The sequence below is a fragment of the Vitis vinifera genome, chromosome 3 (genome assembly GCF_030704535.1).
Source record: "Vitis vinifera cultivar Pinot Noir 40024 chromosome 3, ASM3070453v1".
Taxonomy (NCBI): domain Eukaryota; kingdom Viridiplantae; phylum Streptophyta; class Magnoliopsida; order Vitales; family Vitaceae; genus Vitis; species Vitis vinifera.
The window spans coordinates 11,785,858-11,802,965 of NC_081807.1; the positions used below are offsets into that span (position 1 = coordinate 11,785,858).

The 17,108-nt window shown below is 37.0% G+C and overlaps 1 non-coding gene across 1 annotated transcript in view; it reads left to right on the forward strand.

The window, feature by feature from the left end:
- The window catches only part of LOC100252160 (MADS-box protein AGL24), a 38,048-nt gene extending 32,248 nt beyond the window's left edge, over positions 1-5,800 (forward strand). The window contains exons 6-9 of the transcript XR_009465417.1: positions 19-60; positions 4,278-4,319; positions 4,411-4,541; positions 5,381-5,800. This is a non-coding gene — a transcript (MADS-box protein AGL24). The remainder of the gene's footprint in view (positions 1-18; positions 61-4,277; positions 4,320-4,410; positions 4,542-5,380) is intronic.
- Positions 5,801-17,108: the final 11,308 nt, after the last annotated feature.

Below are 17,108 nucleotides of genomic sequence, written 5' to 3' on the forward strand. Positions count from 1 at the left end.
ACTTTCTTTTGGTTTCAGGCTGAAAGAATTCAAACAGAGATCAGTGACCTCCAGAGAAAGGTCAAGAACCTAACTTCTAAATTTTCCAAAGCATTCCATATACAAATTTTTGGAGTAAAAGAGAAAACCAAAGAAAATTGAGACAAGCTAATATCAGGTTTACATTGAAAAGTTTGACTTTGTGATTGGTTCTTAAGTGACGATTTCCGCCATTGATGATACTTCCTGGCTCTTTTAACCTTTTGTTAAAAGTCTTAACCAATGCATTTGTTTATGGAAAAAAAATAATTACTATTGCAACTGCAGTAGTGCCAATACAAGTTGCAATAAGTCTATAAAGATCAAGTTTGCTATTGGAAATAAATATTTCAGGGAAATTTGCAAAAAGAAGGTTTGAACCTGGAAACTACAACAAATTCAACGACGGAGAGACCAATAAAACCAGGAGGGACTTGGGACTTGTTGGATTACGCACACTCTGTTTTGACAATAGCTCTAGGAAGGCTCATGATGTAATTAGATTACACAAACATTTTTTTTGGGATGTCTTACTGTCTGTGTACGCAAGCTTTCCCAAGCCCAGGGTTTGCAAATTTGACACCTCAAAGGCTTCCCAAGTGAAAGGGATGAGCACATGAGGGCCTCCCCTTAATAATTTATATTTGTTGACAATAATTGTTGAAAAGTACCTGATAAAATTTAGTTAGATGCTTTGGTTAATGAACATCTTAAGAAACAAGGTAAAGTTTCTGCACTTTTTTTAGATTTTATGCAGTCAGGGTCAAGATGCATGCTTTATGCTTTTACTGTGCTTTCTGTAGAAGAAGAGATATGGAAGGAATAAAAGGTATAAAATTCTTTTTTTTTTTTTCGTTTTCAGCCTGTACAGTGACCCACATATATGCAAAAATTCCTAACAAAAAAATTAGGAACTTTCCTAACCTAATTATACTAGATCTCTTTGATTAGGGTATTGCCTAATTTTCTACTCAATTACAAAATTATGGTTTTCCTAATTTCATTCTTCCACACTTCCCCTCAAAGCTGGTGAATAGATGTTTTTCATTCCCAACCTGGGTACACTTACTTGAAACGTTGTACTGCTTAAACCTTTTGTGAGTATATCTACAAGTTGGTGATTAATAGATACACAAGGAGTATAGATCAATCCACTATTTAGTTTCGCTTTAATAAAATGTCTATCTATCTCTATGTGTTTCGTTTGACCATGTTGCACCAAATTATGTGCCATGTTGATTGATTAATTGCAGATTTGTTGTTGCAATAAAATCTCATTGGGTCAACCTATTTAATCTTCAAATCTTCCAAAGTGATCTTTAACCATAGTAGTTCACAAACTCCTTAATTCATTGCATGAAATTATGTTTTTGTACTGGACCTTGCCACTAAACTCTATTTCTTGCTCCTCCATGTCACTAGATTCCCACTAAGAAAGGTGCAATACCCAGTGGTTGATCTTTTGTCAACCACAAATCCAACATAATTTGTATATGTAAATGTTTGAAGTACTAGTCCCGATCTTCATTTAAATAGGATGCCCTTTCCTAGAGGCCCTCCCCTTAAGGTACTGTAGCATTGGATTAGCATTTTGTAGAAGAACCTCTTTTGAATGTGTATGAATTGACTAATCACACTCATAGCATATGCTATATCCAGTCTTGTGTGAGAGATAAATGAGTCTTCTTACTGGATGTTGATACACCTCTCTATCTACCACAACATCTTCCTCAGCCTCTCCAAGCTTATGATTAGGATCTATTGGTGTGCCTGTTGGTTTACACGCCAACTTCCCTATTTACTTGAGAAGGTCTGTTACAACATTCCTAACTCTTTAATCTCAAACTCCTTGGTCAAACATTGCCTCAAAGTTTGTCTCTTATTTCCATCATTTCCCGTCATGATGTGTTGTCTACATATACTAGAAGGGTTGTAACTCCTAAATTTGAATGCTTGATGAACAATGTATGATTTTCTTGACTTTGTTTGTATCCATGTTTTTCATCACTTTAGCAAACCTTCCAAACTACACCATTGGAGATTGTTTTAGCCCATATAGAGCTTTCTTCAGTTTATACATGTTTTTAGTGGTTAGGTTATGTCTAAATCCTATAAGGACTTTCATATAAATTTCTTCTTCTTGATCTCCATTGAGAAATGCATTTTTTACGTCGAGCTATTGTAGATCCCAATTATAATTTGTTGCCACTGATAACAAAATTATGATTGTGTTCATCTTGGAAATCGAAGTAAATGTCTAGATAATCCACGTTATATGTTTGAGTGTATCCTTTAGTCACCAATCTCGCCTTATACCTCTCTAATATCCCAATTGCTCTATACTTAATAGTATAAACCCACTGATATCCCATTGGCCTTTTCCTACAAGCAAATATACCATCTTCCAAGTTTTATTCTTCTCCAGGGCCTACATTTCTACATTCATGGTTTGTCTCCAATTTTCATTAGATAAAGCCTTGGATAGAGTGGTAGGAATATGAATATGGTTCAAACTTGTAAGAAAACTTTTAGGGGATGGAGACAACTTTTCGAATGACACAATATGGGAAAGTAGATACAAAGGATGTTTAGTGGATTCCCTTGTTCCATTCTTGATGGCAATAAAGAGGTTTTGATATATGGGTTTTTCAGGCTAAAGTTCTAACTCAGTTTGTAAGGGAGGATGAGACACTATTTCATCATTTCCAAAAGCTGATTTAGATTCTTGGACTTGTATAAGTCTAGGGATTGCAACTTTCTTCCTTGAGTACACTTTTCTAGTCATTTGATTCTTAGGTGCATGTTCAATGGACAATGACTCAGGTTCGGAGAAGGAGGGTTACAAATACTGAATTAGATACTTTAGGAGGGTCAATGAGAAAGGGATCAATGAAATAGGAATCTCGATCATTGTCTTCCTTGATGGAATCTTCCACCTAAAGATAAGGTTGGGGAAAATAAGACTCACTTTCATTGAAAGTAACATCAATTAAGACAAAAAACTTTTTAGATAGTGGATGGTAACACTTATATCCTTTTTGAGTTGAATAATATCCCATAAAAAGACATTTGATTGCTCTTTGGTCTAATTCCCCCCTGTTTGAATTGTGAACATGCACAAAGGACATACACCCAAATACTTTAAGAAGGAGATGGTTCGTGGTTCTCATATGAGAATAAAATAATGAGAGTATTTCCATGAGACTTTTGAAACCTAAGACTCTGGAAGGTAATTTGTTTATGAAATGTGGCGGTTAGAACAGTTTCACCATAATAAGATTTAGGCATATATTTTTTGGAACAAAAAAGCTCATGTTGTATCGAGAAGGTGGTCATTTTAAATAATTCTTTCCATTAAGCCTACATGTTGCTTGGATATTATTCAATTATCCTGTGTTGTGATTGGTAATCACACTTTTAGATTGAGTAGTGACAACAGTAGTTTTTGATATCTTGGACGTTTTTCCTTCTTTTTTTTTTAGGGAAAATATAAAAAGAGCTATTAGGTAAAAAAAAAATCTACTAAAGACTACCCATAGGGCTCAAAGAACCATGTTAGCAATCCCATTGGCCTTGATGTGGGATATTGATGGCCACAACAGCTGTGTCGGACGTCTAGCGCTCTTGGCGGTCACAGAAGTATGTCGAAAGTCTAACACCCTTGATTTTTGACGATATTTACAATGCAAGGAATGCTTGTAGAAGGAAAAATCTTCACTTGCAGCAATAGTGAGAGAGATTTAGTGTGAGGCGGAGACGTTACACGAGGATCCTCATTGTTGGAAGAGACAATGGGGTGACAACAAGGGTTTTGTTGAGGTCTTTGACTATTTTCACGATCAGTTTTTCTAAGGCTTTGTTTGCAACAATGGCACAATGCAAACGAGAGGCAAATTCTTAAGGTTGAGAATAAAGATCAACTATGATCTCCAACTTGGCAATGAAGGCCAAAACAAAAAATATTATTCTCTTCCCAAATTCATGAGCCTAGAGCTCTAATATTATGTAGAAGAAGAGAGATGGAAGGAATAAAAGGTATAAAATTCTTTTGTTTCATTTTCAGCTTGTACAATGACCCACATATATACAAAAATTCTTAGCTACAAAATTAGGAACTTTTTTTAACCTAATTACACCAGATCCCTTTGATTATAAGATTGCCTAATTTTCTTCTCAATTACAAAATTATGGTTTTCCTAATTTCATTCTTCCACACTTGTTAATTTCTCTTATTTTCTTTATATTTAATTTTCATGCAGGGAGACCTGCTGCGGGGAGAGAATGAAAGGTTGAGAAAGTGGGTAAGAACTTTAACTATACCTTCTTTTTGCTTTTTATTTTTCGATCTTTTGTGCTTCATGTTTACAAGAATGCTAAACTTTCCTTTTGCAGATGGAGAATATTTCTGAAGCACAACCTCTTCTTCAACAGGGCCACTCATCTGAATCAATCACAAATAATATTTGCAGCTTATCAGATCCTAATCAAGGCCATCACAACTCTGATACTTCTCTCAAGCTGGGGTATGTTTATTTGATATATTTGCATGTCAAATCTGAGATCTTATTTCAATTCAAAACAGTCAGTAGTGTTGCCTATGCAGATGCATTTTTTATAGGTAAAGGAACATATGCCCATGCATGTAACTTGACTGCCCCGTGAAATACTTTGGAAATCTAAATTTTTGAGATTAATGTTATGTTTGGTTCCCGGAAATTACCAAGAAAAGAAAAAAAAATACCAAAGAAAATGATTTTTTTTTTTTTTTTGTGTTTGATTATATGGTAAAAAAATATGAAAAAAATTAAATACAATTAAAATTAGTTAGAAACTTATGTATTTTTAAATTATTTAATTTCTAAGGCTATGTTTGGTTCTTGAAAAATTTGAGGTAAAATGTAAGGGGAAAAAAATACAAAGAAAAGTAGAAGGAAAGAAAAAGTAAAGGGAAATAAAAAAATAGATTAAAAGTTGATAAATTTTTTTTATTTACTAATTCAAACTCAATTTACTTATTTTAACTCATCAATATAAAGATTAAATAACTTAAAAATACGTAAGTTTTTAACTAGTTTTAATTATATTTGATTTTTTATTTTTATTTTTTATAGTACAATCAAACATGAAAAATTCATTTATCTTTACGTTCTTTTTTTTTCTTTAGTATTTTTGGAAAACCAAATATAAACTACATTTTAGAGTTAAAATAAGTGAAATAAGTTCGAAGAAACATATAAAAATAATTTAGTGGCTCCAAATTTAGTCTTTATTTTCTTTCCCTTGAATTTTTCCTCAAAATTTCCTGGAACCAAACATGGGTTATGTCTTTTCTGGCCTGATAGCTGCTTTCACTGTCTTTCAGGTTACCATTCTCCAACTGAATCTGAAGGGGATGGAGAAGCAAGAGGAATGAATGGCTGAGAGAAACGAAGAATAAATAGTGGAGAGGCATGGGGAAGAAACGGCGGAGCTTAATCATTTTGAAATAAAAGACATACAATTTGATGGCGTCTCTATTCTAATATTTATGCTCTATGTAATCTGCAGCTACTCAGAAGTCAGAACTGCCTTGTTGTACATTTTTAGACGCTTGTCTGTCAAAATGATTTAGCTCCATTCGTGCAATTGTATGTGGAAGAAGACCTTGAGGGTGTAAGGCTGATGGCATCATCAAGGTGCTCTATTGGGAAAGTATACTTTAGTTGTGGAAGTTTCCAGAAGTTGACTATATATATATAAATGGAATATTTAAGTTCCATATGAAAGTATATTTTTATTAGTAGGAGTTTGTATGGTTTCATGTGGTTGTTGTTTAATAAGCCTTTGGTATGAGAGGTATAAGAAAAAAGATCAAGTAGGCAAGTGGAATGTTTTTGTGTTACATCCCTTAACAAAGAGAACTACAAGATTTTGCTTAGTTGGTAAGACGTATGGGAGGTTGCTGGGAATCAACAATCAGGTTACCCTAAAATTAAAATGATTTTTTTAAAGATTCAAGGCAGATAAAAAACTCTTATGATATGTCCATGAATGAAAGTTTTGTGATATTTCGTTGAAATATCAGATATCGGTGGGATTCAATGAAAGAGCGATCACTTATTATTGGTTGGGAATGGTACTGCCAAAAAAAAAAAAAAAAAATTGAAATATCGATGAAATATTGCCAAAAAAAAATCGTGGATATGTAATTTAATTTTTTTTCCTTCTAATTTATCTTTTATTTTACATTTATATTGCCCTTTTATTTTATATTATCTTTATTTTTAATTATTTTTTATATTTATGTCATTCAGACTATTATAAAAAATTACTATCACTTTACCTTTAATTTTTTTTTATACTTATCTTTTTAATTTTATTTAATTTAAATATTTTTATTTTAAAATATTAAAAATAAAATTTACTAAAAAATTGCTAAAATATAATTTTTTTTAATGAAGGACTAATATTTTATAAATTAAAATTAATTTGATAAGATAAATTATTGATATAATTTTTAATAATTTTAATTATTTAAATAAATTAATGTTAATAGTAAAAAGTTGTCACCACAAATTTGTAATAAAATTTTAGAAATTAAATCTCAATTAAAATATTTTATATAATTAAAATTTAATAAAACATGTTTTAATAAAAGTAGTTTTTAATTTTTAAAATAAATAAATATAAATACATTAAAAGTATTCAAGCCTGTTATGGACCCTGCATTTCGGCCCATGCGCTTCCACTCGATGACGAACTCGATTTTTATTTGAAAATGATTTTATTTATTAGAAAATGATTTGAAGTCGCCACTTATTTTTGTTTTATTTTTAAAAGGGTAAATGAAATAAGAAAGAAAACCCTAAGTGTGACTCCTTATTTTGGAAAAAGTGGTCTGTGAAAAACCGGATTGGGCTCGGGGGTCAGGTTACTTATCGGGAAGGTACGGTAAAGACCGTAACACCCTCTAATTCCCTAAAGTCGGGTCTCTACTAATAAAATGAAGCTGACGTGACAATCAATAGGAAAATCAATGGATACTTAAATCGATCATGCACATATGAGAATCAAAACATGCATAGAGAATGACCAGAATGGGAGTGGATGTGTACCTAGGTCATGAACAAGCAATGCACTATCATAAAAATGGGGTTAGTGTACAATAAAGAGCACAAAACATATCACATGCATCACTAAACAGAAATTAAAACTGTTCAAGGGAAAACTAGATGTTTGAAATTTATTTGAAAATTGGAATTTTAGAGATTATTTGAAAATTGGATTTTTAGAAATTGAGTGTAAGAATGAGAATTTTAGAAATTAAATTTGAAAGAAATTGGAATTTTGAAAATTATTTGAGAGTTTGAGATTTTAAAAAATTAAATTACGAAAATTGGGACTTTGGAAATTAAATTTTGAAAGAAGTCAAAATTGAAAATTATTTAAGAAGTAGAAACTATGAAAATTGAATTATAAAAATTGGAAATCTTGGAAATCATTCGAAGGTAGAATTTTTAGAAATAAATGAATAAAATGATAATAATAATGATAATAATAAATAAGTAACGGAATAAATGTGAGAATTGGAATATTGGAAACTGAAAATTAAGTTCGAAAATTGGAAAATTGGAATTTCAGAGAACTAAATTTGGAAATTGGAATTTTGAAGAATTATTTAAAGACATAATTTTAAATAAATGAATAAGTGAATAAATAAATGAATGAAATAATAATAATGACAAAATAATAATGATTGGATAAATAATTGCGAAAGTTAGGATTTTGGAAATTGGAAATTGAACTTAGGGATGAAATTTTAAATAAATGAACAAGTGAATAAATAAATGAATAAAATAACGAAAATAATAATGATTGGATAAATAATTACGAAGATGGGAATTTTGGAAATTGGAAATTGAATTTAGAGATTGGAAATTTGATAAATAAATGAATAAGTGAATAAATAAATGAATGAAATAATAATAATGACGAAATAATTAAGATTAGGTAAATGATTGTGAAAAATAGAATTTTAGAGATTGGAGATTGAATTTAGAGATTGAAAATTTGAGAAATTATTTAGAGATGAGATTTTAAATATATGAATAAGTGAATAAATAAATGAATGAGATAATAATAATAACGAAAATAATCATTAAACAAATGGATGTGAATAGTGGAATTTTGAACTTTAATGATTGGAATTTTTAGAAGAAATAAATAAATAAATAAATGGAATAATAATAATAATAACAAAAGTAATATTTAAACGAATGAAAGTGAATAGTGGAATTTTTGAGATTGAAAATTAAATTTGGAAGACATAATTTTTTTTTTTTAAAATGTTTAAAGATTGGAATTTTTAATGGAAATAAATAAATAAATAAATAAATAAATAAATGGAATAACGATAATAATAACGAAAATAATAATGATTAAATAAATAAGTGTGAAAAATTGGAATTGTGGAAATTGGAAATTAAATTTGGAAATCGGAATTTTGAAAAATTATTTGAAAGTGAAAATTTGAAGATTAAGTTTACCTCACATTCACCTCCGACTCTACAGCACAGTGATGAGGGCCCGCGAATTAGACGAGTCGCAGATGATCACATTATTCCCACTATCTTTGAGTGGAGCCGCCTAGTGTTGGTTTGCGTCTTTGGAGTCCTCGCGGGGCCGGACATGGGATGACTTGGCTCAGAAGTTTTTACGACAGTTTTCGTTTAATACTGTCATGAATGTATTGAGAAGAGAGCTTGAGGCTCTGAGGCAGAGGTCAGAGGAGTCCATTTCATCGTTCATTTCCCGCTGGCGCGAGAAGATTGCTGAGATCATTAACAGGCCTTTAGAGAGGGATCAGATACAGATGGTGATTACTACTCAAAAAGTGCTATTTCATAGCTTGTAATTAACTCTTTTAAACACTTTTGAGTAGTAGTTATTACCTTTTAACTTAATTGGCATGTTAAGGACCCTTGCAATCAATTCTAATCAAATTGTGTTAAGTTTTGGTGTTTTGATAGCTTTTTGATCACCAAAGCAATCCGAGATTGAGGAGAGTTATTTGGAATCCATGGCAAAGCAATGGAAAGGTCAGAAACATGAAGAACCGAAGCTTTGAAGTCCTTTTCCATAAGCAAATCTGGAATGCAAGGAGGGGAAGCAAAGAGAAATCTGCCATGAAGCATTCTTGATGACAGTTATGCCATCCACTTTTGGAGCACTTCCTGGAGTTCAATTTATGCATGCTATATGTCGTTTCGAAGCTCAGGAAGTCAACAATCCAATGCTTCAAATGGTGCACTATTCGGAGTTGAAATGAAGGAGTTACAGCCATTTCAAGCAGATCACTCCAAGTTGAAGGAAATTTTTGCACGGCTGCGAAGTCAGCCTTGAGTGGCGAAAATGTTGTCCTTTTGTTGCGAAAATTTTGCAGCCATTTTGCACAGTGCAACGGAATTTCTCCTGAAGCTTCTCGATATTTGCGACCGACATTTTGAGATTTTTTGCTTTAGATATTTGATGTCTAAATCCCCAAACTCTCCTTGTAACCCACCTATCATAGGATTCCTTAGTCTTTAAGTAAGAACAAAGGGTGAATAACCCCTTATATATAGTTTTGTAATTTTCTTTACATATAAAGATGTAATCGGTGGAAGGAAGAAATATATTTTACAGAGCACTTGCTCTGTTTTTCCTTCATATTTTTGTTTTCTCATTAGTTTTCTTTCTAGCCAATCAAACTCTGAGGATTTTTCCTCAGAGTATGAGAGGCTAGGCTCTTCGTCTCTTGGAGTGAAGAAATCTGGGTAAGTTTCCTCATGCATAAATTGGACGTTTTGTTGTTTTAGTTTTTAATGAAGAGAAAGTGTGATCCGTTAATGATTTTTATCTTTTTAGTTAACTTAAAATGCCTTTAAATCATCTGGGCCAACACTTGGTAAGGCAAGTGATCTCCGTCCATTGAGATGCACTAGTTTATCTCTTGCAAGCCTTTGGGAAGTGACTTGAAGGTAGGATTTTCTAGAATAGCCAACACTTGGTAAGCTTTTGGACTCTAAGGAGACATCCATTAGTTATTTCTTGCAAGCTTTTGACGGGTAATCCAAGGTTAAAGATCACCTTGAATGGTAAATGCTAAGTGAGAGGCATGAGCCATTGCAAGATGCATCAGTGAGAGGGAATTAGTGTTTGAACCCATTAAGGGGAAGCATCTGTACCACACCGGTTAGAGAATTAACTATATGTTAATTCTCTAATGCGAGGAAAATAAACAAGTGACCGGAACTCTCCTTTTTGTATGAGGAACCTGAGCCTAGTGATCTGAAACTCCAAGAAACACTTTTCTTTGTAATTAAAATCAGTTATTATTTTTGGTTAGCTTAAAACCAATCCTTTTTCCACCAAAGATTATGTTTTCTTTTAAAGCCAACCTTGAAATGAAAAAGCACCAATTCACCTTTGAATTAATATCAATTGTGAAGTGAAAACCCATCCCAGTGAACGACCCTAGAGCCACTATGCTATGCTAGCTAAGACTATCCTAGTACATGGTGTAATAGGTTATAAATTTTGTTGATTACTACCTTCTGAGGACCACAATCAAGGGACACCAGCTGGACACGAATCAAATGGCACCATTGTTAGGGACCATTGAGAGGACATGAATCAGCTGAGACACCAATTGGGAACGTATCAGATGGTTATGAGGAGTTTACAGCCCAGGATTGCCAGGCATGTAGTCGGGGTACCATTCACAGATTTCGGTTATCTAGTTTTGGCTTTGTATGATGTTGAGGACGGTATTTCCAGAGGTTTGTGGACAAACTCTTCCCCTAGTGATGTCAAGCAGAAGAAACCATTCGGTGGGCAGAGATCAGTTGATGTGAGTGTTATCGGTTCTACTAGTCAGAGGCCTCCTAGGCGTCATCAGCCAGTTCCACAGCTTCCTGGGACTCACCCTTCTTATGCGCCTCATCAGTATAGGCCACGGGCACGTCGTCCTACTTATGATCAGACTTACATGCCTCAGACACTAGCTTTGCCTTACTATGCCACCTAGGGCATGGAGAGACCTCCTGTTTCATATTCGGCCACAGGACAGCCATGTTATGCGGCACAGTTCACCGCGAGACCTACATTTTCCCATCTTAGGCCCAGAGCCCAGCAGACCTCTGCTCTTTTTGCTTTGAGGATGCAGAGACAGTTTTCACAGTTAGGCATGCCGTTGAGCCAGGCTCTTCGAAAGCTTACAGAGGCCGGGTTATTGACCGCTCTCACTCCTAGGCCGCCACCTCAGCTTGTTCCACCTCAGTTCATGATGGATTTGCACTGTGCATACCATCAGGGGCTTGGACATGAGACCGATCACTGTACCGTTCTTAGGCATGCCATCGAGGATCTGATCGACCGGGGTTTGGTTCACTTGGGTCAGCCAAGTGTAACCACGAACCCATTACTGGCTCACACTACAACCGCGGTTCCCCCTCCGGTCGATAGCATGCACTCCATCGATTTTGTTGAGTTCGATGACTGCATCCATATGCTTAGCTGGGATGATTATGAGTCAGAGCCCATAGTGTCATATGAGATTTATAAGATGAGCGGGGTGACTTTGGGACCTCGGATGCCCTTTCCGTTCAGACTAGTTCCCGAGAAGGCATCAGTACAAACGGCCACTGTCGAGCCACTGACTTTCCCACATTACAGTGTTCAGATGTTGTTTGTTTTGATTCCAGATGTCGATGAGGTTCAGGTTCCATATGTTGATGATGTTCATATTTCCGACGTACAGTATGTTATTCGCGGGGGTAGAGTGGTACGACAGCAACCCCTCACAATCGTTAGACCCTTGGAGGGGATGTCCTCCTAGGAGGAGGTCAGGAGAGAGGACAAGTAGATTTTAAGGCCGTTGTAGAGCACTCAAGCTCGCATTTCCATCTGGAGCTTGCTAGAATCTTCTAGTACTCACCGAGATGCATTGATTCAAGCCTTGAGCCAGATCAGAGTCAAGACTACTACTACTCCTGAGAGATTGATTTATATGGTGACGGATGGCAGAGCCACATGCATCGTATTCTCTGATGATGACTTGCCACCAGAGGGCTTGGGCCACACGCAACCCCTTTATATATCTATTGGTTGTTTAGGCCACCAGGTCCCATCTATCCTTCTGGACAATGGCTCGACCCTGAATGTTTGTTCTCTGGCCACTGCCATCGCCCTCGGCTATGCACTTTCTGATATTGGTCCCTCCACTCAGACCGTTCGAGCATACGACAGTACACGAAGGGAGGTTATGGGCACCTTAGAGATTGAGCTATTGATAGGTTCGACTACATTTGTCGTTGTATTCTAGGTTTTGAGGATTCCCGCATCCTTTAACTTGCTTTTGGGCCGACCTTGGATTCACAGAGTCGGAGCCATTCCTTTTTCCCTTCATCAAAAGGTGAAGTTCATTCATGATGGCTAGGTCGTCATAGTGCAGTCCGTGGGAGACATGTTTATTTCTATAGAGCTGGTACTTCAGATCAGTCACAGTGATGACGACCTACTCTTGACCAGATTCACATTCGATGAGGTGCAGACCTTGGAGATAAAGGATTTCTGCAGAGACTTTGTGGCTATGTCATTTGATTAGCACAGTAGCACGGTGGTGCTCGACATGATGAGGGGCATGTCTTATATTCCCGGCATGGGTTTGGGGCGGCGTCAGCAAGGGCCCAGTGAGTTCATGGCTTTCCCGGATCACGATGTACCATTCGGGCTTGGATTCATTCCCACTGAGGTCGATTATCGATATATGGCGCTATTGCGCAAGGAGAGGGTGAGGGCTCGACTAACTCACACGCCATTTGATTATCCTGTTCGCCCATACACCTTGAGCTTGATGGGTTACTTTGTGAGGGCATCGGAGCTACATGCACCATCAGATGGTATCATTAGGGGACTCAGCACTACTCAGGAGGCCAAGCTTCAGCACCTTGTCCAACAGTTGCGATTGAGTGACGGAGCCCCTGGTACTTCGACTTCTGCGCTGACTGCCCCTCTCTCTCCAAATCGCTTGAGCCTTATGACGCTTTGTTTCCCATATGAGATCGATGAGCACGGGACATTCGTCGAGATCAGAGACATGGTGGATGGAGCTGTGCCACGTGATGAGTATGTCGATGAGATGTTTGCGTTGAGTTTGAGCCAGATTGAGGAGGTGGTCCAGCTTGAGCTCGCTTCACCATTCGATCTTTTCGGGGTGTCCGTCATTGAGGTTGCTGAGGAGGACCTGACTGCCCCTGCTCCAGAGATTGCTAAGGATGCTGTAGCTATTGTCAATTTATTTGATGACCCTGTTGGCCTTGTTGAGGAAGCGTCCGACTTTGTGGACCCACCTCTTTCATTCGATGTTTTATCGGGATTTGTCTCCCGTCATGATTATGTTTCTGACTTTTCGTCTATGGATTTGAGCATTTTTGAGTATTTGCCTGTCTCTTATGATATCGTATTATCTGCACCATCTTCACCCACATCACGGATTTTTGGCATTGATGATGAGATTGGGCAGCATGACTCAATGATGACTTATCTTCTGTTTTCAACTCGGACCCCATGGATTAGAGAGTTTCACCTGCTGTAGGAGACATGGAGACTAATGATTTCGGCACGGCAGATCAGCCTAGGGAGTTGAGGATCAGATCGGATTTATCTACAGATGAGAGAGATAGCCTTATCCAGCTGCTCAGATCATACTTGGATGTTTTCGCATGGTCCTATGAGGACATGCCAGGCCTTGATACATCTATCGTCCAACATCGTTTGCCACTTCTGTCCCGTGCCAGGCTGGTTAAGCAGAAGTTGAGACGATTGTACCCTTGTTGGAGTTTGCAAGTGAAGGAGGAGATCCAAAAACAGCTTAGTGTAGGATTTTTGTCAATGGTCGAGCACCCGGAGTGGTTGGCCAATGTCGTCCCTGTTCCCAAAAAGGATGACAAGGTGAGAGTCTATGTTGATTTCTGAGACCTGAATAAGGCCAGTCCTAAGGATGATTTTCCTCTCCCACACATCGACATGCTAGTTGACAATACAGCAGGCCATTCGATGTTGTTCTTTATGGATGAATTTTTTGAGTACAGTTAGATTCTGATGGCCCTAGATGACATGGAGAAGACGTCCTTCATTACTGAGTTGGGTACTTATTGCTACTGAGTCATGCCATTCGGGTTGAAGAACGCATGAGCCACCTATCAAAGAGCAGCGACCACCTTCTTCCATGACATGATGCATTGGGATATTGAAGTTTATGTAGACGACATGATAGTGAAATCCCGAGACAGATCAGATCACCTATCAGCTCTGGAGAGGTTCTTTGAGAGGATCAGGCAGTTCAGATTGAGACTGAATCCCAAGAAGTGCACTTTTGGAGTGACTTCCGAGGAGCTCCTTGGCTATATGGTCAGTGAGAGAGGAATAGAGGTAGATCCCGACAAGATCAGAGTCATCCTTGACATGCTTGCACCGAGGACAGAGAGAGAGGTCAGAGGCTTCCTGGGTAGACTTCAGTACATCTGCGATTCATTACCAGATTGACAGACATCTGTGAGCCCATTTTTCGACTCTTGAGGAAGAGTCAACCTACTGTTTGGGATGATCAGTGTCAGCGTGCATTTGAGAGGATCAGAGAGTACTTGTTGTCACCTCCAGTCTTGGCACTTCCTATACCAAGCCGTCCCTTACTCCTATATCTGTCAGTTTCAGACGTAACATTGGGATGCATGTTGGCTCAGCTCGATGATTCGGGCAAGGACCGGGCCATTTATTATCTGAGTAAGAGGATGTTAGACTATGAGATGAGATATGTCATGATTGAGCGTTATTGCTTGGCATTGGTTTGGGCCACTCGACGATTGAGACATTATATGACAGAGTATTCAGTGCACTTGATATCCCGTCCAGATCCTCTGAGATATTTGTTTGACACACCCACCTTGGTTGGTCGCTTCATGAGATGGTTGGTGCTTCTGACCGAGTTTGACATCCATTATATCACTCAGAAGTCTATTAGAGGGAGCATTGTTGCAAATCACTTAGCTTCTTTACCAGTTTTTGATGGCAGAGCCATTGATGATGACTTTCCAGATGAGGATGTTGCTACTGTGACTAGTTTGTCGGGTTGGCACATGTACTTCGATGGTGCAGCCAACCATTCCGGATAAGGGATAAGCGTCTTGTTGATATCCCCTCATGGTGATCACATTCCTAGATTTGTTCGTTTGGCATTCTCTAATCGACATCCTACCACGAACAATATTGTTGAGTATGAGGCCTATATCTTGGGATTAGAGATGGCCCTTGAGATCGGGATTAAACAGATGGAGGTGTTTGGTGAATCCAATCTGGTATTGAGACAAATTTAGGGCGAGTGGAAGACTAGAGATGTGAAGCTTAGGCCATACCACGCACATTTGGAGCTATTGGTTGGGAGATTTGATGATCTGAGATATACACATCTGCTTAGAGCGCAAAACCAGTTTGTCGATGCCTTAACTACTCTAGCTTCCATGATTGATATTCCTGCTGATGCCACTGTTCGTCCTTTATTGATTGAGTCGAGATCTGTTCTTGATTACTACCCAAAAAGTGTTATTTTACACCTTTAAGTCATTATGTTTTAAGCACTTTTGTGTAGTAATTCTTCATCTTTATTCCAATTGGTATGTTAAGGATCTAGCAATGACTCCTAATCATATTTGTGGCTAGTTTTAGTGTTTTTGACATCTTTTTAGATCATTAAGACAAGCCATCCAAAGGAGAAAAGCAAAGAAAACCAAAGAGAAGCAAAGAGAAGCAAGGAGGAAAACAAAGGACAGCAGCTACAGTATTCTTTGGCACTTTTGAAGCACTTCCCGAAGTCCATTTTTTACATGCTATATACCATTTCAAAGGTCAGGAAGTCAAGAATCCAACGCTTCAAACCGTGTACAATTTAGAGCTGAAACGAGGAAGATATGGCCTTCAGAAGACAACTGCTCCAGGTGTGCGAATGGTGTGCGAAACTCGCACACCCCCCTCAGGTGTGCGAAAATTCGCACACCCCATGCGTGGTGAGAATTTTCCTCTGTTTTTGCCGACTCCACTTTAGATATTTTCTTTTGTATTTTTTGATGTAATTTCCTTTCTTCTCCTTGTAACAAGCCAATCACAAGCTTTGCTTTTGTAAAAACTATATAAGGGGTGGAAATCACCTCTTGAAGGAAAAACACGCGTGTTATGTTTTACACTTAGAAAAATATACAGAGCTCTCTCGTTTTCCCTTTTTTCTTTACTATTTTCTTTTTCTTGGAAGCCAAACAACCTCTGAGGATGTTTTCTCAGAGGATGAGAGGCTAAACTTTTGGTTTCTTGGAGTGATGGAAGCTAGGTGAAAAGTCCAGATGCAAGGTGGAAAACGCTCGTGCCTTAAATACAGGTAGTTGAAGTTCATAAATGGATTTTAAATCCAAAGTTTTGCTTTAAATCCCTTAGAATCACTTTGAATGGCCAATACATGGTAAGCTTCAGGTCTTTGTGGATGCTTATTGCTAGATCCATATCAATCCATTAGTTATCATGTACGAGCCATTGGAAAGTGGTTCAAGGTGAAGACCCATAGTGTCTAAAGCCATTAATGGACCTTGACTACCATTTCTATTGATTTTTATGGATTAAATCTTCATTGTTAAACCTATACCGGTTCGGGAAATAACTATAGGTTAAATCCCCAATGCGAGGAGAAAAATCCGGAATTTTCCACTTTGCATTCTAAACTTGATCCTAGCAATCCTGAGCTCCGGGAGACTTTCTTTCTTCCATTTTTAATTAGTTTATGTTAATTTAGTTTCAAACACTTTCAAAACAAATTTTATTTTCTTTTAAACTCTAAGTTTTTGGTAAAGGAAATCATTAAATTCAATTCCTAATCATGAGTATATCACTGGTAGAATGAAAACCCATCCCAGAGTTCGACCCTAGAGCCACTATACTATAGTAGCTTTGCTACACTAGTATGAGGTCATAGGTTTTATAAATGTTTTTGATTAAATGACCCGACTGGATTTACATACGCGAATCAAAAT